This window comes from Marmota marmota, unplaced genomic scaffold, assembly GCF_001458135.2.
Source record: "Marmota marmota marmota unplaced genomic scaffold, marMar, whole genome shotgun sequence".
In the NCBI taxonomy this organism is placed as follows: domain Eukaryota; kingdom Metazoa; phylum Chordata; class Mammalia; order Rodentia; family Sciuridae; genus Marmota; species Marmota marmota.
The window spans coordinates 3,346,086-3,373,428 of record NW_025999969.1 but is presented as its reverse complement, the minus strand read 5'-3'; the positions used below and the strand labels follow the sequence as shown (position 1 = coordinate 3,373,428).

Genomic DNA, 27,343 nt, shown 5'->3' with positions numbered 1-27,343 from the left:
GGGGGGGGGGGGGGTGGTGTTTACTAAAAATAAAACGGAACTAACAGAAAAGAGCCTAAAACTAGAGCAAAGATGTGAGGTCCCCACTGTAGGTCCTTATAAAAGTCACCCACCCTCTCAGGAGGCTGAGGAGGGAGGATAGTTAGAGCCCAGGAGTTGGAGGCCAGCCTGTGCAATATAGCAAGATGCCCATCTCTTAAAATAATAATCCCCATTTCAAAGAACTATGGTGAAGCACGAGGGAAATGAGAGATGAGAAGGAGCTTTGAACTACACAGATGAAATGTGTGTTGTTTTCAATTTCTCCAAGACAGTGGTCCTACTTCATCATTTCATAAAGCCTTAGGGAAACATTTACAGATAAAACACTGTCCCATTTTAAAGAGGACAAAGAAACAACCCAGTGTTTGAGAAACACTTGGGGCACTGAAGGTTTCCCCCATTATGGGGTTATGCAGTCAGACGCTGAGGTGAATTATAACTGTGATCATGGAGAATAAAGCACACACTGTTAATCTGCTCCCCAAATGCACACCACTGGGAGCCCTCCACAGTGCCCAGCAGAGACGGCTACCCAGTCGCTGCAGAGAGGGGACACACTCCTCACAAGGAGACCTGCCTGCCAACTCTTCTCTGGATTATCCCTCAATTTACACAATAGGCCGGACTCACCCACCTCCCTCCCCCATGCTTCGACCCCCTCCCCTGCAGTGTGCCCATTAAAGAGAACAGGAGGTCAGTGAAGTGGTCACAGAGAGAAGCCAAGGGCATGCTGGCTTCCCTGAGTCTGGCTACCAGTCTTGCTTTCAGAAGACTCCTCCTGACTCCTCCCAGCTCACAGCTGAAAGCCCTCTAGAGGGGTTTCCTGGCCATGTCTGTGAGCCTGGGCCCAGGTGGACCACTCACTAGGTGTTCAGATAAGTTCAAGGGTGCCCACTTGTCCCCCACAAATCAAAACTGCAGTAAATCTCAACAGCTCAGGGGGCTGAGACAGGAGGATTGTGAGTTCAAAGCCAGCCTCAGCAATGACGAGGCACTAAGCAACTCAGTGAGACCCTGTCTCTAAATAAAATACAAAATAAGGCTGGGGATGTGGATCAGTGGTCGAGTGTCCCTGGATTTCATCCTTGGTACCTAACCCTCAAAAATGTAGTAAATAGAGGAGAAAAAAAAAAACACTTTTGGTTCTCTCTTAGTATATAAGCAGACAAGTCCTTTGTTCTCAGCCAGATGTGGGGTATATGGGTATACAGCATGGCCAATTTAGGGCCTCTGAGCCTAGGCACAAAGGAGAAAGGCAGGAGGTGGGAGGAAGATGAGGGGGCTGGTAAAGGCCAATCAACTGTGGCAGAGACCCCAGCCTGGCTGGGCTGCCCTGGAAAGATCAGGTTCCAGCCTGCACTGGGAAGGAAGGTGAGACACCATATAATAAATCCACCTGAAATTGAACCCAGTGGCCCAAGGCAAATACTGTAAGATTTATATTCCCTGAATCACATAAATACTATCAGCATCTGAATTTGTTCCCTCAAAATCATCCAGTTGTCCAAGATGGGTTTCCTGGCTTGCAAGGGCTGCCTTCATGTCCACCAGTGAATAAAAGACTGCAGAGTAGGGACCTCATGAAGAATGAAAGGTGTCGAGGCAGTGACCCAGCTATTGTGCCTGTAAGGGACCTTCCCTGTGTGAAGGAATCCAGCTCAGAGCCCCTTGCTGCCCCTGTGCAGGAAAACAGGAGGTCATTCTACATCCTGAGACTCAGATTTCCAAGGACGTCAAAAGCTACCATTTCCAGAGGGATCACTGAACACCCCGCTTTTCCCCTAAGAATGTCTATTACCTCACAGCTCATGAGGGTCAGTGTGCCTGCCCTGTTTCTTCAATGAAAAAATATCTGAGGATTAAAGAGACCAAGGGCACACAAAATTCTTTGCTAGTAAGTGACAGAGCCAGGATTTGAACCCAGCTGCCTGAAAATGGGTTTGCCTCTCATCTTCAATGTTGAGAATGCCAAGAGAGCAGCAATAAATTCATTTTCTTGCACTCTTTCCTCATGCTTTCCCCCTAAAAGGGTGGGAACCAACTCAGAGACAAGCTGTGGGTTCAATATCACTGGAAATTAAAGAAACACACATTCAAATAGGACACACTTTCCCCCCACCACTCAAAAAAATTATAATAGAGCTAACAAGGACACTTTCATACACCTCTTGTGGAAAAATAACATGAAATATCTCTTCTGAAGGGCAATTTCACAAAAGGTATCACATTATTTAAAAACATACCTTATATACAAACAGAGATATGATAAATTGTAATATAAAGGTGTATTAAGAACTGTAATGCAAAAAAAATAAGAGAGTTCATGTATAATGGCATAATTTGGCATGAACATAATATACAGAGTTATGAAAAATTGTGCTGTGAATGGATAATTATAAATGGAATGCATTCCACTATTTTCATGTATGTAAGAAATTAAAAATAAATAAATAAAATTTCCATTCTCTTTTATTTTTTATTTTCATTTCTGGCACCAGAGATTGAACCCAGAGGCACTTAACCACCGAACCACATCCCCAGACCTGTTTTCATTTTTTATTTCTTTAATGTTTTTTTTTTCTTGAGACAAAGTCTCACTATGTTGCTCACAGTCTCGTCAAGTTGCTGAGGCTGCCTTTGAACCTATAATCTTCCTGCCTCGGCCTCCAGAACCACTGAGATTACAGGTGAGCACCATGGTGCCCATCTCCATTCCCTTTTAAATCAGTAATTCCACCCCCAAAAGGAAATAATGAGAGAAACTCTTAAAGACTGCAGTTTTATCTCAGCCCATGCATAACCTCAGTTCAACCAAAGAAGAATAGCTAAGGATGTTATAGGATATCCATAGAGTAGGGAATGATTAAACAACTAAAAATGACATTTATGAAGATTCTTTAATGAGAAATTGCACACATACAGAAAACTAAAGTAATTAATAGAGTGAACTACAGGTTCCCATTACCCAGCATCAATTCGTGGCCAATCTCATTCATCAACACCCACCTTCCTGAGTATTTACACACCTCAGATTTCCAAGGATGACAAAAGCTACCATTTCCAGAGGGGCCACTGAACACCCCGCTTTTCCCCTAAGAATGTCTATTATCTCACAGCTCATGAAGGTCAGCGTAACATCACCGCATACATAAAATACATTGACATGTTTCTTTTTTAAAAATATAAGCACAATACTATTTTAAACCTAGATTTTTAAAATTTATTTAAGACTTGGTAACAAAATAGAAAAATGTCTACAATATAATATAAATTAATAAAGAATCTCATAAAACTTTATACTGTATAATCTTCATTGAAAGAAAAACAGAAGGAAGATCAAGAGGGAGAAAAGGAGAGAAAGAAGGAATAAAGGAGAGAAGGAGGGGTAAGTGGGTACAAGAAAGGAAGGAAGGAAGAAAGGGAGAGAGAGAAATGCCTATTCACAGAGAAAAAATACTTGAAATATATCCAAAATATTGCAGTCCATAGTTACCCCATGTCATAGGATGAGGGGTGACTTTGTTTACCTTTATAAAATTTTGTGTGTGCATTTTTACTCAGGGAAATATATTAGATACAGTAGTTACCACTTCTGCTCTCTGGTATGTTTTCCTTTTGGGCTAAAACACATCATTTAGCATTTCTTTAAGAGCAGATCTGCTAAAAATGAAATCTCTTAGGTTTCTTTCATCAGAAAATACTTTAATTTGCCTTCACTCTTGAAAGATATTTTTTCTGTGCATAAAATTCTGGGCTGACAGTTTTTTTCTTTCAGTGGTTTAAAGATGTTGTTCCATTATCTTTGACCTCCACAGTTTGGGATGAGAAATCTGCAGTCATTTGAATAGATTTCCTGTAGGTGTAGCGCATCATGTTTCTCTGGATGCCCTCAATATTTTTTAATTTTAGTTTTCAGAACTTCAATTATAAAGTGGCTGAGTAATTGTTATTGAGTTTATCTTGATTGAGATTACTGAGATTCTTCAATTTGTAAATGTACTTTTTTCTCTAAATATGGAATACTTTCAGTCATTTCCTCCTTCTACAAATATATATTTTTTCTGCACCAATATCTTTCTTTTCATCTTCTGGGATGGGACTCCAGTAACATGAATTTTCTGCCTTTTGGGATTCCACAGCACCATGCCACTGTTCAGTGTTTCCAATATTTTCCCTGTTTTTCATATTGCACAATTTCTATTGATCGACCTTCAAGTCCACTGGCTCTCCTCTATCATCTCCATTCTTCGACTAAGACCATTTAGTGGATTCATTACTTCAGATATCATCTTTCAGCCTTAAAATCTCTATGTGGTTATTTTGCACCAGTTTCTATTTCTCTGCCAAGAACTTAAATCGTTCCCTTAACTTCAAGGTTGGGAAATGGATATAATAGCTTCTTTATGTCTATGTGATAATTCCACCATCTGAGTTACCTTGGGTTTTGCACCTGTTGGTGATCTTTTCCCTTAGGTACTATTTGGATTTTCCTGTTTCTTTTCATGTTGAGTAAGTCTGAATTGTGTCCCAGATTTGTGGATATTATATTATGAGACTCCAGCTCCTTTGAAAAAGATCAGTTCTTTTGTTTATTTGTTTTAGCAGGCAATTAAGCCATGAAGGTTCAGACTGAAAGTTCTCTCACTATGGGTGTGAGCTGGGACATCAGTTCAGTCTTCAAAGCCTTGGCTATGCCATTTGGGCCTGTCTATCACGTGATACTTAAGAGACTGTCTGGGGCTTGGGTAGTGGTTAATATCATAGATGAGTTTTCAAAGCTTCTGCTCTGTTTTTTTGGGTCTTTTCCAGGCAGGTGTACCTTGCAGTATGACCAGGACCTAAGTCAGTCCATACAGAGAATTAGTAAATCCCTTCTTCCAGCTCTCTCCTGAGGAATTTCCTCACATTCTCTTGTCTTTCCAATGGCTCCTTTTCTAAGTTCCTATGTCTTAAAAGATGGTGCTATCTCAGAGCTTTAGCCTCCCACACTATTATGCAACTCTGTGGGACAAGGGCCATTATGAGTCATTGTTCAGGTTTTGACTCCAGTCCCCTTTCTACCTGCTATTATTTTTTAGAGTTCTCACACATACGCTTTTTGCATTCTCTGAGGATGAGGGATGGGGGAGGACCTTCTAACTCAGTTTCTTCTGCTATACTCTCACAATGCGGATCATTTCTGACCCCAGATAAGTGTGGGGATTTTCCTGTGCAGCAAGCACGCAGACAGTTCTGCAGCAAACACCAGCTGGGTGTCCTCTAATCCAATTCAATCTGTCACTATCTGCCCGAAGATAACATCAGTTCTCACAAGTTGAGGGCTCAGTCCCCAAGACTGCCCCTCAACTTCAGATGCCAATTCCAAGCCCCAGCATGTTCACCTGTGCTTCTGACCAACTGGGTATAAATCAGGGTTTAATGAATTTGCTAAAGTAGGTCATACAACTGAAAAGAACACATTTAGCGACTTATCATAAAGGATATTGCAAAGGACACAGATGAAAGAGTACATAGGACAAGGCATATGGCAGAACTTCCAATGCCCTCTCTGGGCCCACCACCTTTCAGGAACATCCACATATCCAGCGACCCAGAAACTCAGTGAACCTGTCACTTGGGGTTTTGTGGAGACTTCATTGCACAGACATGATTGAAGCATGGACATCAACCATGTAAAAATGTGATTGGACGGAAAAGGGAATCATCTAATGCTAATAACCTGGGTTGGAAACTCTACAGAGCCTGTCTGCTCAGATTCTTCTTGGCCTCTCTATGCAACATTTCTTCCTCCAGGATGGGGCAGAAATTCTTCTGAAATGCTGGCCTTATGATCTTATGATATGTAAGATTTATATTCCCTGAATCATATAAGCACTATTAGCATCTAAATTTGTTTCCTCAAGATCATACAGTTGTCCAAGATGGATTTCCTGGCTTGTGAGAGCTACCTTTATGTCCACCAGTGAATAAACGACTGCAGACTAGTGACTTCATGAAGAATGAAAAGTGCTGAGGCAGTGACCCAGCGACAGTTCCTGTAGGGCCCTTCCCTTGGTAAGGGAATTTCCCTGTGTAATAGAGATTTCTTCATGACCAACTTCAAGATAGAAAGACAGGTGAAGATTAGAATGTCTATGGTCCACCTTGGGAAAGAGAAATTCTAGTTCCTATGGCCTGCCACAGGAAGAAAAGAGAGTAGTTGAAAGGAAGGCAGAAGGAGAGAGAGAGAGAGAGAGAGAGACTTTGCTTCCTGAGACCTACAGCACTTCAAAATTATTCTAGTCACTTAGGAAACAACAAAGCCTATGCCTATGGAAGTTATAAGCCAGGAATCACAGATGAAAATCAAAACATACATATACATTTGTGATATATGATATATATCATCATATTGCACATCCTGACCAGTTTTTAATTGTAAACACTAGTAGAGAGATTATAGTTGGACTACTACTTCCTGGCTGGTACTACCAACCCTTTGTTTCTCAGCAATTTTTACTTCTCAAAAGTTCACCCATCTCTCCATTAAAATATCTCTTCCTTCCAAGAAGCTGGCCTTTATCTCTCAGAAAACTTTCTTCCTCCTCTGAATTAGAAAAAATTCTTCTTTGGCAGTGTTGAGAACCACTCTGCAAGACAAATCTTTCTGTGACTATTTTTGTTCAGATATCCTGAGTTCAAGGATACAACCAGAGTGAAACTAAACCTAATCAAGAAGTACAACCATGGTTAAAAGAGTGGACTCTGAAGATGGGTCACCTAAATCCCGGCTGTTAATTGCTGGATGTGTGACCTTAGACAAGTCATTTACATCTATGTACTTTATTTTCCTCATCTGTGAAATAAAGACAATAATAATACCATATGGAATTGTTAGGAACAATAACTGATTAGTAGTTGTAAAGCACCCAGGAAAATACCACATTTTAAGTGACTGTTCTCAGTCTCTTGTGGACTACCATGGCTTTGTTCTGCAGGTGAGGAAATGACATGGAGGGAAAAGAGGAAAGAACAACAAGGACTTGACTATTCTCACCTCTTCCTATGTCCTGAAAGTAACTGTAATTTTTTTGTTTTTGTAAATTCTTGTGTATTGGTGTGGATCTTCTGAGAAGTATGTGGCACTGGGAGAGGATAACTACATGAGATGGGTCAGGCGATCTGGCTTCTACACTGACTCTCCTTTGGATCCGCTCTTCTGTTCTATATCATGACAGCATAGTTAGATTGGTCCACTTACACAAAGCTAACAGCGTGCCCTCTGCAAAAGGCAAGCGGAACCGGCTCAGTTTTCAATTTCTCTCCAATGGCTTCCAAAAACACAGAATAAAAAAACAAGATCTTTAAGATCTTCCATAAGACCTGGAATGACTTTCACTGCTGCTATCTGTACCCTCATCCCCCGACACTCTGACAGCCTTCATGATCCAGCCATACTGGCTAACAAAGGCTGACCCATCCCACCTTGCCATTTCCCTCTTGTACCACTTCTAATTCATACTTAAACTCAAATACTTCCCTCTGTCATCTGGTCAGATATGCATATGCCTCTCTTCCAGGCAAGGACTTTTCAGAGGCTTTCCCAGGCTCTCTAGGACCCTATCGGTGGCCCCTCCACCTTTGAACTCTCAGGGCCCTCTGCATACCCTGGTAGCACTTTATAGTAAATGGTAATTACTTATTTTATGGGTTCCTATCTTCCTCACTGTACAAGTATTTTTCAAAACATTATTATTTTATCAATCTCAAAATCAATCTAAGCACCATGATTAGCTTTATTAAAATAAAGTATGCTACATTTTTAAACATCAGCATTCAATTCCTAAAATAAGGGCAAGTAGTATTTCCTGAAACTTCTGTCTCAAAAAGATAATTACAAAGGATACAGACGGATAGCAGATAATCCCCATGGGCCCATGACTCAGATTTGATAATTATCAACTCCTGGCCAATCTTACTTTGTTTAGATTCCTACCCAATCGTGAATCTTCTAGAGTATTTCAAAAATCTCAAACAACATGTCATTTCATTCATAATACTCTAATATGTATATCTTTAAAAATAAAGACTTTTTAAAAAGTAAGCACAATGCCATAAAATCTATTACTTATAATTGGTGACAGTCAAAAAAAAAAAAAAAAAAAAGAGCATGTAAGACCTACAAGCTCTTAAGGAGACATGTCACCTCATTTATCTCTGTGTTCTCAGGGCCTGGCACTCAGTATGTACTAAGTAATGGAAGGAAGCTGAGGAAGGGAGAGAAAAGATAGAAGGTAGAAAGGATGTAAAGAAGAGAGGGGAAAAAAAGACGGTTTCTTCTTTTCACCTTTGAATCATCTTGAAAGAACTTCTCAGAAGGAAAAGAACAAAATACCTTCTAGTTGAGGCGCCTCATCCTTCATTAATTTCTGAACAATGAAGATTTATATATTTGTTCTTTTCCTTCAGGGATGTTGTATGTGATTGCACAAGTCATTCACTCCCTAAAGGCATTTGGCCCTAGTGGAAAAGGCACCTTCTCCAAATGGAAACCAAAGTGCTACATGTGCTAATAGAGACCTTCCCCGTTTAAATGTCTTTTAAATAATTATGTTGGTCTTCTTCCCTCCCTCTATTGTCTTCTTCCCTTCCTCCCACATCATCCATGGAGGTCATGTCTATAGAGGCCACAGGCAGAAGTTTCTCCATGAAGCTGGGCCCCTTCGGGGTATATTCTCAGGAATGGTCATAACAAGTCATTCTTAAGACAATCACTTTGGTATCAGAAGCCAGATTTCTCTCTTAGGAAATATTCTGGGTTCAGGGACTGGCTCTGTCTTGCTAGTCATAAGACTTTTAAGATAATATCCTTGAGGCCAAATTTTCTTATATGAAAGTAGTAATAGTCAAAGCTCTTTTGTCTTTTTCTGAGACCCCTTGTGAGGCCCAAAGGAAGGAAATGCTTTGGCAATGATAAAGTAGAATACAGATGTAAAGGACAGTTTGGTAATGATTTATGGTTTTGTCCAGAATGATAGTTCCTAAACTTCAGTGCTGTTGAGAGATCTGTAACTATCCTTCTCCTAAAAATACTGCATTATAATTCTTTAAAAGTACGAATTCATAAATATTCTGGAAATATATTTTATATTCCATTTACAATAGGAAAAGATCAAATTACATGTAAAGCTATTACATATCAATTTTTAAAAATCAAATATGAACAAACAATTTAAAGACAGGCATGATTTGTTACTGAAAACTATAAAACACTACTTAATTATAGAACACCTAAATAAATGGGGATAAATAACAGGTTCATGAATTGAAAGGTTTGATTTTGTTACAAATATTAATTTGCCCCCAAAATGATTGTGACAGTAATTTTATATGTCAGTTTGACTTCTCCACAGTGTGTCCAGATATGTGATCAAACATTATTCTAGGTGTAGGTGAGGGTGTTTGGATGAGATTAACATGAGAATCAGTGGACTGAGCAGATCACGTTGCCCTCCCTTATGAGGGAGTAGAAAGGCTGAGCCTCCCACCAGGAGAAGGGAACTCCTCCTGTCTGAGGGCTTGAGCTGGGGGATGGAGGGTTTTTCCAGCCTTCAGACTCCAAATGAAACACCAGCTCTTCCTGAGTCCCCAACATTTGGATTGAAACTATACCAGCAATTCTCCTGGTTACCAGACTTTTAGACTCAGGTTAGAACTGCACTTTCAGCTCTCCTGGGTCTCCAACTTGCCAAATGCAAATCTTGGGACTTGTCAGATTCCTCAATAGCATGAACCAATTCATGAATGCATGAGTGTGTGTGTGTGTGTTTGTGTGTGTGTGTGTGTGTATCTGAACCACACTCCTGGTCTATTTCTCTGGAGAACCCTGGCTAGTAATTTGATCCATAGCTTCAATGTGCTCTAAATCAAAATCCCAGCAGTTATAGAAACCAACAAGCTGATTCTAAAATATATAAGGAAATATAAATGATCTAAAATAGCGAAGGCAACATTAAAACAAAAGAACAGAGTTAAAGGACTTACTTTCCCCGGCTTCTTATAAACCCACAGTAACCAAGACAATGTGTTATTGGTGAAAGGACAGAGAAATAGATCCATGAAAGAACCAGAATCCAGGGCTGGAGATACAGCTCAGTTGGTAGAGTGCTTGCCTTGCAAGGACAAGGCCCTGGGTTCAATCCCCAGCACCAGAAAGAAAGAAAGAAAGAAAGAAAGAAAGAAAGAAAGAAAGAAAGAAAGAAAGAAAGGAAAGAAAAGAACCAGAATCCAGAAAGAGGCTAACATGTGCATTCATTTAATGTCTTGCAGTGGTACCAACGCAATTTGACGAGGAAAAGAAAATCTACCTAATAAATGGTTCTGGAGTGTCTGAACAACTATCCAGGGAAAAAAAATGAACCCAATCTCACTCTACCCATAAAATTAATATGAGAAGGAGCCTACATGTGTAGATTCAAACTGTAAAGCTTCTGGAAGGAAATAGAGGAGAATATTTTCATATGCAAAAGTTATTAGGATACAAAAGGCACTAACAAGGAAGTGGATAAGTAGAATTTCATCATATTTAAAGTGTAAGTTATTTAAAGTCACTCTGAAAACCAATTTTGACCTTTAATGTGAGATGCACTGAAGATTCAGGCCTGGAAACAACATAAATACATGTACCCCCAAGATGGTTCAGGACCCCACACACAAGGAAGCAGACTGATATCTCACCAACATAGTAGGATATGGTTAGAAAACATTTAAGAGAACAACCAAGGTGTTTGTTACTGGGAGATCAGACTATTGCCAAGAGACAAGACTCACTCTGAACACACAGTGCTTCTAAACTATGTCATTTGATCTGCAATCCAATGGGAACTTAAGCAGGGGAGAGGACAGGCCAGGCTAAGGTAGACACATTGAGAGCATGAAATAGAAGGGAATACTCAGAGCATCAGATCCAGCTCACTTCATTTCACTTTCACAGGTGAGAAGACAGCCTCACTGCATTCACAAGGCTACATCCCTGCTTTGTGACAGAGTCAAAGTGCACTCCAGATTTATGGGCTCCCTCTCAAAATTCTCCTTCTATCACTGAGTCATGCTCCTGGCTTTAGTATTTGGCTATGCTTCTTGGCAAATATTGGGGACTCACATTGGTCTTGAAAGTTCGAGTGCTTGACACAGCTGTATGTGAAACTCCATGCAGCATCCAACATCCACAGGTGCTCAGGAATGAACACTATTATTAGTTTATTTATTTTTTTTTAAATAAATCAGATTGCTTTGGTCTATTGTCAAAGTTGAGCTGCTCAGATGAGCAGTGAGCATCAGAAGGTTCCAAGCCCAGATTTGAAGAGCAAGATTATTCTTTCACCTATTCAGTGCCCCATTCTACAGGTACTCATCCAAGGGAAGCCACAGAGGCCCTGCAGCCCTTCTCTGACCCACAGAGCATGAAGATTAAAGATTCACTCCTTCTCCTGAAATGCCCAGAATCCAATTTTTTTATTTATTTTAATTAGTTACTCATGACAGTACAATGACCTTGACATATCATACATTTGAATCAGATGGGATATAATATCTCATTTTTCTGAGTATACAGGTTGCAGAATCACATTGGACATGCAATCACATATATACACACAGTAATAATAATGTCTGCTTCATTCTACTATCCTTCCTATCTCCCCAACCCCTCCCCTCCCATCACTTCTCTCTACCTAATCTAGGGTAATGCTATTCTTTTTTTTTTTCTCACATCTTCATACATGTATTTTGTATAACAATGAGGGTCTCTTTCCACCTTCCATGCAATTCCCTCTCTCCCTTTCCCTCCCACCCCTCTTCCCTATGTAGAGGTAATCTTCTTCCCATGCTCTTCCTCTCTCTTCCCCATTTTGAGTCACCCCCCTTATACCAGAGAAGATATTTGGCATTTGTTTTTTGGGGATTGGCTAACTTCAGTTAGCATAATCTGCTCTAATGCCATCTATTTCCAGCACAATTTACAATACCTAGACTGTGGAACCAACCTAGATGCCCTTCGATGGATGAATGCATAAAAAAAAAAATGTGGCATGTATATACAATGGAATATTACCCCAAATCCGAATTTTTACCCTGAGCACAAATACAAACATACCCCAGAATGTTCCTCACCCAAAATCATAGGGAAGGGTAATTGGCACAGATAGAGGTTGGTGAGATAGATGTTGAAAGACAGCTGAAATAATGGAACAACCAGTGTCCCACATGGGGCAAGGCCATGTAAGCTAGGGAAAGTCCCTGGCATTTTTCACAACATAATCACTGCATTTGCATTTCCTCCGCCTGAGCAGGCAATGGCGCTTACCTTCCACTTGCCCCACTTTGCAGATCAACCTGTCATCATCACACATCTTCTAGCACCATGAGCAGATATTTGCAAGTTCATCCACCCAGACAACAAACACTGATTACATAGCACCAGGCCTGAGCATCACTGTACTCCACAGGTGGCTCTGCTTCCAGAGGGACAGGCAGGGAAGCAGAAAAGGCAGCTGCAGGGTGTTCAGTGGTCTGCTCATAGAATCCAGAACCCAGTCTGGATGATTCAGGAGGCTACCTGGGGAAACACAGCTCAACTCAGATGAGCAAATGAAGAGGAGCTGGGCAGACAAGAGGAGGGAATTGATGAGCTCTGTTCAAGGCCTCTAGTCATTTCTTTGCATATTGTCAAGAATCTGCTTTTTGCCTTTTCTTTTAGATATTTTCCATAAACCTAACTGTCTGTTCTTTGATATCAACTGAGGGGGAACTCACTGAACTATATAAGTATATGCAATATCAACCTCTTTCTGTGAAATGACACACTCACTAACCTCAAATACAAGAAATTATTAAAGGCTTCAGACACATGAAAATTTTTATTTGCCTCCCATTACTTTCATAATGGCCCTAAACCTATACTGTGGACTTAAAAAAAAAAAAAAAAAGACTGTAAAAAACAAATATGGTAAGAAATCTAAGAGCTAATTACAACAGAATTGCTACTTAGCCCATATAAGGAAACAAAACTCTCTTTTATAGAAAGAAAATAAAACTAAAAAAAAATGTAATAATAATGTTTTTCTTTTGGTGTGCACATCCTGTGTGCACAGGACGCTATAAATGTTATCTCAATATTATCTCAAACCCCCTCACATTTCCATGAGGCAGTTCTACCATCCCATTTTACAGGTTAGGATACTGACATTCAGAAAGGTCATATTATGTCCAGAGCAGGCCTCTAGAAAGTGTTGGAAGTGAGATGCAACCCAAATTTACAACCTTCATGGAGCACTAATCATGTACCAGGCACTGTGTTAGCACTTTTCAAGTGTTAACAGGTTTAATCCTCACAGAAATATGATTGGGAGATGCTGCTGTTATCCCAGTTTAGATGAATAATTGAAACAAAGACAGACTAAATATCCTGCCAAAAGTCACATCTCTTTGTCTCCAAAGCCTGTGAGAGTCCATTGCAGCTGGAGGTATAAAAACAGACAGAAAGGTCACCCTTTCTTCAGGCTGCCTCCCATCAAGAATGGAGTCTGTGCAGCTTCTGTGCAGCTGCGGGAGGTTGAGACCGGGCCTAAGGGAGTGTCATGGCCAGCCTGAACACTGTGGATCTTTGGATTTGACCCTCATGTTCAGTCTACCAAGAAAAACTTTGTAACCAGCCTTCTTCCAAAAAAGGCACCCCTCTGCTGACTTGTGGCACCTGTCATTCTGGTTAGTTACAGAAATAACATTCTAAGAGACATATGGGGAAGAATATGCAAATGTTTAACATATTTTTATCTCAGTTAATTTAGCAAAACCCTGAGTAAATGTGGTAAATTGTGGGTAAATTTCTCATATATCATGTATGGCTGCAAAACAGAAGCCATGCATACCTCAGAACAATCAACACACTTCAAACTGCTCATAGTTTCCTAATTGAGAAATGCAAAGGCTTGGGTATTTATTATAAAAAATACAGGTCAAAAGTAGTAAAAACTAAAAAATGTAAGCATGTGCTTGCATTCTGTAGCATCAAGCATAATGTCCAAGAAAATTAAAAAATCAAGAATATCTAGCAAATTATGATACAGAATCCTATGATCTCCTAAAAAGCTATTAACATACTACATGCACTAAAAAGATGGAAAATGCGTATGATGAGGGGAGAAACAAAATGACCTTTTACCTCAACACAAAAATTATAATTATTTTACACACTTCTTTTTCTTTTGCAAATGAACAACAAATGGAGAGGAACCATATAAAGTGAATGAAATACATCAGGATGCCAACATTTGCTTTACAATATGCTGTTGTAACATTTATGAATAAAATAAGAAAGACAAACTGAGAACTAAGTTGGTTGTCCACAGAGCAGGCACATGGCCCTCCTAATCCACGGCTCCATTTGGATCTAGTAGTCTGGAAGGAAAATATAGAGCCAACACCGTGGGATTTCCTGTCAACAGAGGGGAGAGCTGGCATTTATTCAGTAACACCAAGAGCCTGGGCCTGGCAGGACTGGGCTGTCTCTAGGTATTATAACCTTGAATGTCACATAATTTCTCAAAGGAAAGTGATGTTAACAGCCCTGGGTCCCTTGAAAGAGGCCCACTGCCTAATGAAAGAATTTCCTTAATTTGGGCATGTACATTTGAAGACAATGGTTTTCCTTACTTCCCTGTGATCTGACAGCTACCAACTTCCTCAAGGGTATGTTTAATGATGATCTGGGAAATCAGCTAATCCGGCTTTGACGCTGGAGCCCCTGCCTACTGCACGCAACAGCAATGCACCAGCAGCAGCTCAAGCCCTCATGGGTAATATCACCACATCAAGGCTCATTTCCACCTACTCAATTCTTCCCATTGTTCCAGGTCCAGGTCAAACACTGCTCCTTCCTCAAAGGTTTATAGTTGCAAGAGTGGGAAGAAGAACATAGCCCAGGGTCAGACTACAGCTCTGTAACTTTCCAGTTTCACTTGGTGACCCCAGGCCAGTGACCCATCCTCACTGGACTTCATTTCCTTAGCTATTTGGTGATACTATACTTAATTCTCCACATGATTACTGATGTATATGAAATAATATTTATAAAATGCATGGAACTGTACTCTGCAAAGCCACTGGCCACCTGTGGCTTGTCTGAATTGAGATACACTGTCAGTGTAAAAATACACACCAGAATTCAAAGTTTCACATGTGAAAAAGGAATGTAAAAAGTCTGATTAATAATTTTATATCCATTATGTAATAAAGTAACATCTTGGATACACTGTGTTCAATAAAACATATTATTGAAATTAATTTTATGTTTCTTTTTTATGTGGCTCTTACAAAACTGAAAATCATATATGTGGCCCACATTTGTGGCTTGCTTTCTATTCCCATCCAACAGCAAAGGCTTAGCCACTGTAGAACATGAGTTCTTTCTCTCTTTCTCCCTGTTCACTGGCTACATAGATTGCTCAGCACCGATAGCACTGTGTGAAGTTCTTAGTCACCTCTGTGATGTGAGGTGAATGTTTGGCCTTCCCAAGTTGCAGGTCACCATCCAGAGACAGGTGATAAAGAGTAGGAAGAAAACTAGATCCTAGACTCAGAAGACAGGACTCCAATCCCGTTCTGCCATGACTAATGTGGTGACTTTTAGCACATCATTTCAAGTTTGCTCTGAGGCACAGTTTTGTCATTTACAAAACAGGGAGTAATGATACCCTGCTGAATGCATGAGAGTACACCCACTAGTGCTTGACAAACTGCAAAGGACTATAGAAAATAGGATTAAGAAGTAGTGTACACTCAGAAACATGAGAAATTATATCCCATCTGATTCAAATGTATGATACGTCAAGGTCATTTTACTGTCATGTGTAACTAATTACAACAAATAAAATAATAATAAAAAAAGAAATAGTGTTTTCACAGTGAAGAGGTTGGGCATTCTTGTGTGTCCCCACTGATATTCTGTCTTCCATTTTGGACTATTTTCTATGTCACTTGTTGTTTAAAAATAAGTTTCCCCAAGAATACACTTCCTCCTTCCTACTCCGAGGCTCAGAACTGCAAACAGACCGAGTATGCTGCATGCAGGTGGAAGGAGCTTAAAGGGAGACAGACTTGCAAACAAACTGACAATTCTAGGTGGATAGTGCTTGTGAGGCAGGAATCAAGTGGACCAAGGATCAAGCAGAGAGGGTTGAGAAGTGGGGAACATAGGTGAAATGGGTACAGGAAGGACTCCAGAGTATAGACCTTAGAAAAACAAGTCAGTGCAGAGGTATGAGCATGGAATCTATAGCATTTGATGCAAAGCAAAGACCAGAGTGTGATGTGCACTCTGATGTATGAAGTATATACATCATGATGTATGAAGTACATTGTGAGACGTCCCTGGTTGGCAGGTCCTTCCTACAGTAGGAATGCCATTGTTTTTGTGACTTTGATGCTTCAGGCTCTTCCAGCTCAACCCATAGCCCACTCAGGGCTATGTGAAGTAAGTTCTTAGGAACTTAAGTACCATGTGTAGCAAAAGCATACACTTCAGGCAAATGCACACAGAGGCCTGTGAGAGCAGAGACCCCTATCTCAAAATATCCTGTTCTTATTTTTGGTCAGGAAATACCTCCTCAGCTCCAGAACTTCATCTACTTCTCCCCACGGGCAAGAAGCATGAAAAACATAAAGTCCGTGACATGGTATGTATGTCGGAGTACGCTTTTCTTCATCATGACATGTGTTCTTCCTGATTTCAAAATAAGACCTAGACTATTTCTAAATTAAACTAAGCTGCATCCTCTTACTATTTAAAAAACACAATGTTCTATCTCCTTTGCGTTCTTGGAGGAAGATCTGAAGTTGTGATTTCTTCAGCTGATTTGTCCTTCAGATTGGTATCACATATTGACAGAGGTAAAGAATCTCAAAAGATCGTGTTTTCATTTAAGAATTAAAAAGTCAGTAATCAGGAAATGGTGTGTCAGAAAGAGATGGTCTGAACGGTAGGAGTGTGTCCACCTCTGCACATACAGAGAGTGAAGTCCTACAATTTACCAAAGCCTGGTTCCAAAATCAGTGTTCTGGATGGAAAAATCTCCCTCCCTTGGAAAACTTTTTATTAAAGGCATTTTAAGATGTTAACAGTCTTATAAATTTGTTGCAATACAGGGATGACCTTATCAGGATCCTGACTTCAATAACAAAATGTATTACAAGTTTTATACACACAGAGACCATACACACATACACACACACACACACACACACACACACATGCACACATGACATTTGGGGAAATATATGATTATTGACTCCACATTTGATGATATTAAAGAATAGTTCATGGCTGAAATGTGATAACAGTATATTTTTGGAAGTTGTTTTAAAAGAGTCCTTGGGGCTGGGGATGTGGAACAAGCGGTAGCGCGCTCACCTGTCATGCGCGGGGCGCTGGGTTCGTTCCTCAGCACCACATAAAAATAACATAAAGATGTTGTGTCCACCAAAAACTAAAAAATAAATATTAAAAAATTCTCTCTCTCTCTCTCTCTCTCTCTTTAAAAAAAAGAGTCCTTAACTTTTAAACTTATATATTAAAATATTTATAGGTAAAATTTAAAAAATAGCTGAATTATAAGTCATTTAAAACAACTTCTTACTTTATTATTTTGTATGGATATTCATGTGCAATAAATGAAAGTTAAACAAAAATTCTCCCTGCTTTAAATAACCATGAAATATAGACTATGTGGTCTGTTTATACAAACTTGAAAACCCATAGAAAAGTTGGCTCAATAAATCAAGCACAGCTGGGTTAGCTTCCAGCTCTGGAAGTCTTCTCTATGTCTTCTTCTATGTACCGGAGGAAGTAATTATCTTCAGCAAAGCATCATGTTACACTAGAAAGACAAATATTTAAACACGGGGACTACATCTGTTACAGAGCCGGAGGGAGCCCCTGATCCAGTCTTCACGTCTGCATTTGGGTAAAGCACTTCAGTTAAGCTGACGGGGTGGCGGTCAGAACTATGGCCATCATTTTAATTACTCTCCAAATTCTTTTTTAAAATGTGCTCCATTGAGTGGAAGGGACATGGTACTTTGTATGCTCATATTTTGTTTCTCCAAGGTGAAGATTTGCAGGGTTCTTAGTGTTAGAGTTGATATTCAGGGCTGAAGATAACCACATCTTAGGACATAGAAACCTGCAGAAGCTAAGAAACATGCGGAGTGGTTCAGGGTGCAAAGTTGCTCTGAAGTACATCCAGGTCTGCCTCCTGCCAGCAGAGAGTTTTGTATCCAGTTGTTGTTATTCTGTCATTATTATTATTACACCATCATTATTGTAAGCAACACTTACACAGAGCAGTGTTCTGAGTGTTTCATTCTAAATCTTCTGAATAAACTCTGTGGAGCATTATTCTATAGCAAGGAAGCTGAATGAAGCTAGAGTACATGAATGATTTTTCCAAAGGCCACACAACTAGAAAGAGACAGAACCAAGAGTCAGTTCTAATTCCCCAAGCCCACTCTTTTCCTTCCCGGTATACTGCTACCTGGGAGTAGGAAGAAGGTCTTAAAGGCAATCATTTCATTAATTTGACCTCTTTGTTTTCTAAAACAAAACACAAATCAATAACAAAATGCTGACTTGTCTGAGAATTAGAGGGTGACTTGCTCTGTGACCCCAAGGAATAAACGGCTTCTGCAAGCTCTCACATGGTCCAAGTTCACTTCCAGACTCTCTGGTCCACATTACATCTTCCCTTCAATCCTGCTGACATATTTGAGAGAGGAGGAGTGGAAATGACTATTTTAGAATGAAAGAAGTACACGTGACAGTAACCCCATGAGCAAAAGCAAAAGCAAAAAAAAAAAAGACACTATTTTTCTTTAAAACTCCATTGGGATATTATGACACCTTAGTCACTGAGTCAGACTGGCTGTTCATGAGAAGGAACCAAAATGGATGAGTCCTACCTAAGAGCCAACCAAGCAGTGGCCACAAGGAGTTTGACCCAGGCACAGATTCTTTTATGAACTTGCTACTTGGATTCCTCAAGTGTGTTTTTATCAAGTGCCTGCAAAGAGAAGCTAAGGGGGACATGGATACTCAAATCACAGGCCCAGCCCACAGGTAGCTCTAGGTGTCAAGGGGTGGTGAGTGTTGGGGATGGGGGAAACAGCTGTCTTCTTTCACAGAACCAATCTTGTCATTCTAGGAAGAATTCCAGGGGATGGGCCATGTTGGATGGGTTATTGAAGGCTTTGCCTCATCAGTGCAGACCCGCAGTGGGAACCGTGTGACCTGGAGAGATGGTGGACCATGAGCACCTTATGGGTGGGGACCACATAAGGTACCAACAAGAATCCTGCCTTTGCTAAAAGCATGCAATGGAGGAAGGATAGCATCTTCAACAAATGGTGCTGGGAAAACTGGAAATCCATATGCAACAAAATGAAACTGAATCCCTTTCTCTCGCCATGCACAAAAGTTAATTCAAAATGGATCAAGGAGCTTGATATCAAATCAGAGACACGCCGTCTGATAGAAGAAAAAGTTGGCTACGATCTACATACTGTGGGGTCGGGCTCCAAATTCCTCAATAGGACACCCATAGCACAAAAGTTAATAACTAGAATCAACAAATGGGACTTACTCAAACTAAAAAGTTTTTTCTCAGCAAAAGAAACAATAAGAGAGGTAAATAGGGAGCCTACACCCTGGGAACAAATCTTTACTCCTCACACTTCAGATAGAGCCCTAATATCCAGAGTATACAAAGAACTCAAAAAATTAGACAATAAGAGAACAAACAACCCAATCAACAAATGGGCCAAGGACCTGAACAGACACTTCTCAGAGGAGGACATACAATCAATCAACAAGTACATGAAAAAATGCTCACCATCTCTAGCAGTCAGAGAAATGCAAATCAAAACCACCCTAAGATACCATCTCACTCCAGTAAGATTGGCAGCCATTATGAAGTCAAACAACAACAAGTGCTGGCGAGGATGTGGGGAAAAGGGTACACTTGTACATTGCTGGTGGGACTGCAAATTGGTGCAGCCAATTTGGAAAGCAGTATGGAGATTTCTTGGAAAGCTGGGAATGGAGCCACCATTTGACCCAGCTATTCCCCTTCTCGGTCTATTCCCTAAAGACCTAAAAAGAGCATGCTACAGGGACACTGCTACATCGATGTTCATAGCAGCACAATTCACAATAGCAAGACTGTGGAACCAACCTAGATGCCCTTCAATAGACGAATGGATAAAAAAAATGTGGCATTTATACACAATGGAGTATTACTCTGCATTAAAAAATGACAAAATCATAGAATTTACAGGGAAATGGATGGCATTAGAGCAGATTATGCTAAGTGAAGCTAGCCAATCCCTAAAAAACAAATGCCAAATGTCTTCTTTGATATAAGGAGAGTAACTAAGAACAGAGTAGGGACGAAGAGCATGAGAAGAAGATTAACATTAAACAGGGATGAGAGGTGGGAGGGAAAGGGAGAGAGAAGGGAAATTGCATGGAAATGGAAGGAGACCCTCAGGGTTATACAAAATTACATACAAGAGGAAGTGAGGGGAAAGGGAAAAATAATACAAGGGGGAGAAATGAATGACAGTAGAGGGGGTAGAGAGAGAAGAGGGGAGAGGAGGGGAGGGGAGGGGGGATAGTAGAGGATAGGAAAGGCAGCAGAATACAACAGACACTAGTATGGCAATATGTAAATCAATGGATGTGTAACTGATGTGATTCTGCAATCTGTATACGGGGTAAAAATGGGAGTTCATAACCCACTTGAATCAAAGTGTGAAATATGATATATCAAGAACTATGTAATGTTTTGAGCAACCAACAATAAAAATTTAAAAAAAAAGAAAAAAGAAAAAAAATTTAAAAAAAAAAAAAGAATCCTGCCTTTGGATTCCCAAAAGAGTAGGCATCAAATATTTGTTGTTGACATTTAAGTTCATGATCATGCACTATTTTTAGAATTTTTAGAATTTTAAAAGATACTTAGGATTGATACTGAAACTGCTCTCAGGTGTCACAGCAAGTCTAATGGGCTCAGTTTGAAAAACTAGATTCCTGTCCTCAGAATGGATTTGGCCATGTGGAAGGTCAGCTGAAGTTGAGGGAGATGAAAGATAGTAGAATGGTATCCAAAAGACCTCTCAAAGCACTGGATTCACTAATATCACTAAAGATTATGGGCACTATCTTCTCTCCTCAGAAGGAAAGAGGGCTGGGGAAGAGAAGCTTGCTCTGACTTCTCTTATGGATAGGTCAGCAGAGTCAAGCTCTGTGACTTCGTGGAACTCACTTCTGCAAACGAGTTCAACAACCCTACACCTAGCAGTGGAGTTATGGGAATAAAAGAAGTGAGATGAGTGGGGATCATCACAGAGGTACCAGGGCACTGACACCCCTGCCCAGTATAGGATAAGGCCATCAGGTGAATAATCCGTGCTTCTATGAAACCCGAGAACACATAACTCCACCAGTGAGATCTGTTGAAGCTGGAAGAGATAATCTACCCCCCCTCAAAAAAAAAGTTCTTTTTTAAATCAGTATAGAAACCCAACATCTCCCTGCCCACCAGCTGAGCTAGGATACTCATCCTCAGCTGCATGCTGGGTTGACCCACACATACAGTCTCTATATCGTCTCTCAATTAGGTGTGAATTTGCAGAAAACAGGAACCACCTTAATCTCCTCTGAAGCCCAGGCATCTAACATACTGCTAGATTGAGAAATGACTTTTGTATCCCTGAATGAATGGAATCATGAAGTACCTATAGGAGAATCATGCTCCATCCAAGAGAAAATAAATACCTGGACTGACTGAAAAGCCAAACCACAGCACATTCAGGAAAGGGTAACTGGCCAGATCCCATCTTGCTTCCCCCATGTTACAAACTAAAAGTTTCCAGGCAAAGGTCTTGACTACTTAAAAAAAAAAAAAAATCAGTTACTTGGTTACCAACAAGAACAGAGGCCTGGCAAGGTGATTCATACCAATACTGTGAAACCCTGCCCAGCTCTTCGCAGATGGCCTGGAAACAGGGGTGGAGGAGGTAAGGAGGCAGACAACCATGACAGGCAGTGATGGAGAACCCAATGGAATGAGCATCTTAATTCTCAAGGCAAATCCAGGAGCTGGTTTACACAGTCATCCTTGGGAGGAGTTCATGGGAACTGGGTCCAGGATCCCCTCAGATACCAGAATCTGTGGGGCTCAAGTCCTTTATATAAAATGATGGGGTTTTTTAATGATGTGTTTGTATATAACCTATACACATTCTCTCTAAATCATCTCTTGATCACTTATAAGTCTTAATACAATACAAATGCTATATAAATACCATTAGTGGCTGTATTACATTGTTTAGGGAATAATGAAAAGAAAAAAAATCTATATAGATGCAGACTTTGGGGTTTTTTTCCAAATATTTTCCATCCATGGTTGGTTTAATCTATGGCTTAGGAACATGTATATACAGAGAGGCAACTCTATTATTTACTGAAATGTAATTAGAGGAAATCTAAAAAAGAAAAATCATGCAGAAAAGGATTGCAATGGTTTGAGAGAAAAGGTGGTGCTGGTAAACTCCATTCCAACTCCATCAGTTCCCAGCCAGGGAAATCTTCTTATCGGATAGTGACCCACAAGAGATTGAATATATGTCAAGACTGATATCTGTCAATTATCATCCCAAACATCAGCACGACTGACTGAACATGAATGTGCCAGGTGCTATGCTGCTAGGTAATTTGTCCCTAATTATCATAATGAACCTGAAAGGATGAAACAAACCCTACACATTTTGTAGATGAAGATTAGAACCTTTATATGAAGAGCCCAAGGTCATGCAACTAGTACAGAGCTAGGATTTAACCCCAATTCAACCAACTCCAAAGCCCATACCTATCATACACAGAGGAAAGACCCTCCCTACAAATAAGACTGGAGAAGGAAGGTTTCCTCTAATGAAATAGGATTGGACTTGATTGAGCCTACCTGGAACAGTGTTGGTGGAAATCCAGGAGTTCCTTAGGATCCCTGCAATCCCTTAGAACAAGACACTCAAATTCAAATGCCTTAGAGTTATGCTGCTATTTTTCAAGTAGCAAATGCTACCTGGTAGGCACTTTGCAATGCTAATTACTTTATCAAATACAAAACTGTTAAGTTCTCTATGCTGAAAGCAAATCAAATACAGGAAGATATCCCTTGCCAGCTCTGCATCCAATACTCAAGCCTTCTACACTGCCCCTTTCCCTAGCCTACCAACAATGTCACCCAGGTTCCCTTGTTCATGGCACATGGGGCCCATGTCTCTCTGAGAATCACCATCATGGTTTAAAAAGACCTTAGCAGACAGTCAATGAACAACCTCCTGACTCAATTGCAACAAAAAATGGCCAGCAAGCATCTGTTTTCACACCTTCAATGACAAAAGTCCCTTCTTCCAAGAAAGTCCATAGAGAACCAAATATTATGAAAAACTTTGTATTTCCACTGGATTGAACTCCCAAAGCCCCCAGATTTTTATCTGCTGTATTCTCTATTGAAACAAATGTCTGTTGTATTTTTAAGACTATGACACTCCCCTAAACCTGCTCTTTTTCAAGCTAAACATTCTGAGTCTTTGGACCATTCCTTAGAGAACATGGTTTCTGAACTCTTTCCTTTACTCTTTCTGTTCACTCTCCTCTGGGCCTACTCCCATTCATTCACATCACTCTTTAAAGAACTGAACTCAGTTTCCAGGTGTGATCCAATTAGTGTAGAACAGGAGAAAGACTACATCTCTACAATGAAAATATTAAGAGTTTCTGTTTAGCTCATACCAATGACCCTCGCTTAGTTGAGCATCTATGAAAATAGAGTTCACTAGTCTTTCTTACAAGTCCCACTCTTTAGCCACACTGCCTCCTCTGCCTCGCCTTGTCATTGGTATTTGGAACCTATGGGTAGGTCTTTATCTCATCCTAGGGCACTCTTTCTTCACTCAGTTCTTCTTCTAGTATGTTAAGTTTATAGAGAACCTTGACTCTGGCACATACAATATTTGGTAACCCTCCTGGCTTTACATCACCCACAAATGTGATTGGGAAGTCCTCTATGCATTCATCTAAATCATGAGGTAGAGATAAGGAAAAGTAGTATCCCAGGATGCACAACAAAAATTAGTACCCTTCAATGACACTGAAGCATTACATGTAAGCCAACTGAACCTTTGTCCAGTCCATGATGTCTATCTTGTCTATGAAAATATAAATACCCCATTACTGAGGACACAAAGATATTCATTGTCTAATAGAAGTGTTCTATATTAGTTATCATCATAATCAATGTGAATTAAAAGTTTCCTTTTTCTGTATCTTACAAAAATGTCTGAACATTAAAGGCATTATTGGGATGGTCTTTAAAATACAGCTTATGGAGCTATATGCAAACTTCATATATAGGCATCGCTAAGAGGAATTGAAACTGAGATCCATCAGGCCAGTGTGACTGCAATAGGAAAGAGATTACCCTGTATAGTAAGAAATTATGGTTAGAGAAAACCTAGAGTGCTTTTCAATGTGAGCCCTAAATTAAAAGTTTCAGGGCATGATAACTATGTCTCCAATCCCAGGCAAGAAAAATCAGAAGGCCTATGTGTATTTAATGATAATTAATAATCTCCTTAAGCATGAAAGTGATCATTGAGAGCTACCATGTGCTATGCATTTTATATAGGTCATCTCAGTTATTGCCTGGTGTTGTTGGTTTATAATCATCCTTTTTGAAAACCAAAATTATATTCCTCTCTCCCTAAATTAATCTCATTCTCCAGAAGACCCTGAGGACCTCCAATAGCACTGCAGAAAAAAAAAAATTGTAACTTTTTTCAGGGCCCTACTAACTTATTCACCCAACCAACCAACCATCCCCCTTGATAAATAAATATTTATCAAGAGTCCAAGAATGAGATACTGTGCTGGGTGCCAGGGAATCTGGCTGATTTTAAGAAATGCCTACATTTCTTAGATTCATTACTCTTTGGTTATAGGCTTCAATTTCTCTCTCCCCATGGTATGCCCTATCCTCTCTCCCCTTTGTTAAGCTGTGTGACCTCGGGTATATTATGTGAAACACTGACACAATGCTCTTTACCAGATGGGGTGCTTGTGATGTGCATGTATGTCCAGCACAACTCAGGAACACGGGAGACTTAATAAGCACTCAGGTGTATTTCCTTCTTTTATCCTCTCCCCCATAGTCTGCTAATCTGTCTCTTTTCAGAGAAGACAGGGTGAAACAGGAATTGAACAGTTCTGCTTTCTCCCAGGACACGTGTAAACATTACGTCATTTGCCACCATCAGGAAACCAAGCCTGCATTCTTTGTATATTACTTATTTTAAAAGTGGGGAGGGATTTGGTTCTAGATATCTATTACATGTCCCGGCTCTTTCACCCGCCACTTTCCTGGCATTTTTCTGTTTATAAAATCCAAAGGAAATGACCTTAGCTCATTTATATCCAACCCCCAGAGAGGCAGCTCGACTTGGTGTGAGACAGCTGATTTGGCACCAACTTCGAACTCCAGTCCAAAGGACTTCCTGCTTGGTTTGGCCAACTGTCTCGTTCTCCTTGAACAACAGAATTGTTAAGTAAAATGTCATCTAGCCAGTCAAGTGAGTTACCTGAAGATGTGCCTCTTAGAAATACCAGCACTGTGCAGAAAAGAGGAAACCAAAATTTAACCACATTAAGTTGCACGAAGCACTCAGGCATGTGTCACTAAAAAGAAAAAGATATCACTCACTAACCAGCAAAGACAGAACTTTACTCTCATCCATACAGAACCTTTCACTGAATTCCACAGTATTAAATATAGTATTCAACAAATATTTATTGTGGACCCACTATGTGCCGGGCACCATGCTAGGGCATCAGAACAAGTAGCAACTCTTTGGCATTTGCATATTTCATAAGCCAGGCTGGATATCATTAACTGAATGTGTCATTTCCTGTCCCCCACTCACCCACCCAAACTCACCCCCAATTTTTTTTAAATAGCTTAAAAAAAAAAACTAAAAAGAATTCACTTTCTCAAACAGCAAACTAATCTCTCCTTCCTCATGGCAGGATATTTTGAGTTACCTATACTTCCTTATTTCCACTTGTTCCTCAAATAATTGAAGTTGGCCCACAGCAATTGCTTTTCTAATTGCAAATCTAAGGGCTGCCCCTCCAGCTCTTACTTCCATCAGGCCCTTCTGGGTCTTCTTCAAACTCCCTCCCTCCAATGCCTCACAAGCATCCTCCCCACGTCCCTCCTCTCTGCCCATCTGGGCCTCCTCTGGTGACCAGCTTCCTGCCAGCCCTGCAATGGCCCCTTCTCCAGGGGTCACCTTGGAGGTAACTCCCCTCACTCTGACTTTTGCATGAAAAAGATTCCTGCATCCATCTAGCCCAGCCCTTTGGCATCTCATCTGGACTCTGAACAGCATTCTTTCAAAAATGCTTAAACTGGAGACCTTTACATTCTGCATTTACCTTGTGCTAAGCACAATTCTTAGTGCTTAGGATACAACAGGGCTAAACCAAATGAAGGTTACCACCCTTACAGTTGTACATTCTAGCAGAAGGAGATACATTTAAAAAAAAAAACATAAATATAACAAACAAGTAAATTATTTAGTATCCTAAAGATGCTAAGTTCTCTGAGGAACAGAGTAGAGTTGAGTGTGAGGAAGGTGGGTGGGTAGGAAGTGCTGGGCTGAGGAGTCAGAGGGGAAGAGACCCAGGGGAGGAGACTGGGAGGCCTCGTGGATCATTGTGAAGACTTTGGCTTTTACTGAGTGAAATGGGAGCTATTTCAAGGTGTAAGGACAGAAACAACTCAACCTGACTGAAGGTCACCAGAATCGCTCAGTTCACTGTGTGGTGACCAGAAGAGGAAGATGCCCAGGAAGCATCTAAGACTCCCGGCCTAGACTAGGTGTTTGCAGTGAAGGTAGTGAGATGTGGGTCTATTTCAGATAGGCTTTGAGAATCACAACTGATGTTTTAGATGAGGGTGTGAGAAAAAGAAGAGCCAAGAATGATTTCAAGATGTGGGGCTCAAGGAACTAAAAGGGTGGTGCTGCTTTCAAAGGGGAAGACCAGAGGAGAGCAGGTCCACAGGCAGAGAAGGTCAGAAGCTCAGTGTGGGATAAGGTGAGTTTGAGACTATACCGTCAAACAGAGTGTGAGGTGGGCAGAGGTCTT

At 40.4% G+C, this 27,343-nt stretch overlaps 1 protein-coding gene across 1 annotated transcript in view; it reads right to left on the bottom strand.

Annotated features, from left to right (window-relative positions):
• The window catches only part of St6gal1 (ST6 beta-galactoside alpha-2,6-sialyltransferase 1), a 135,866-nt gene that overhangs the window by 56,055 nt on the left and 52,468 nt on the right, over positions 1-27,343 (bottom strand). The window lies entirely within an intron of this gene.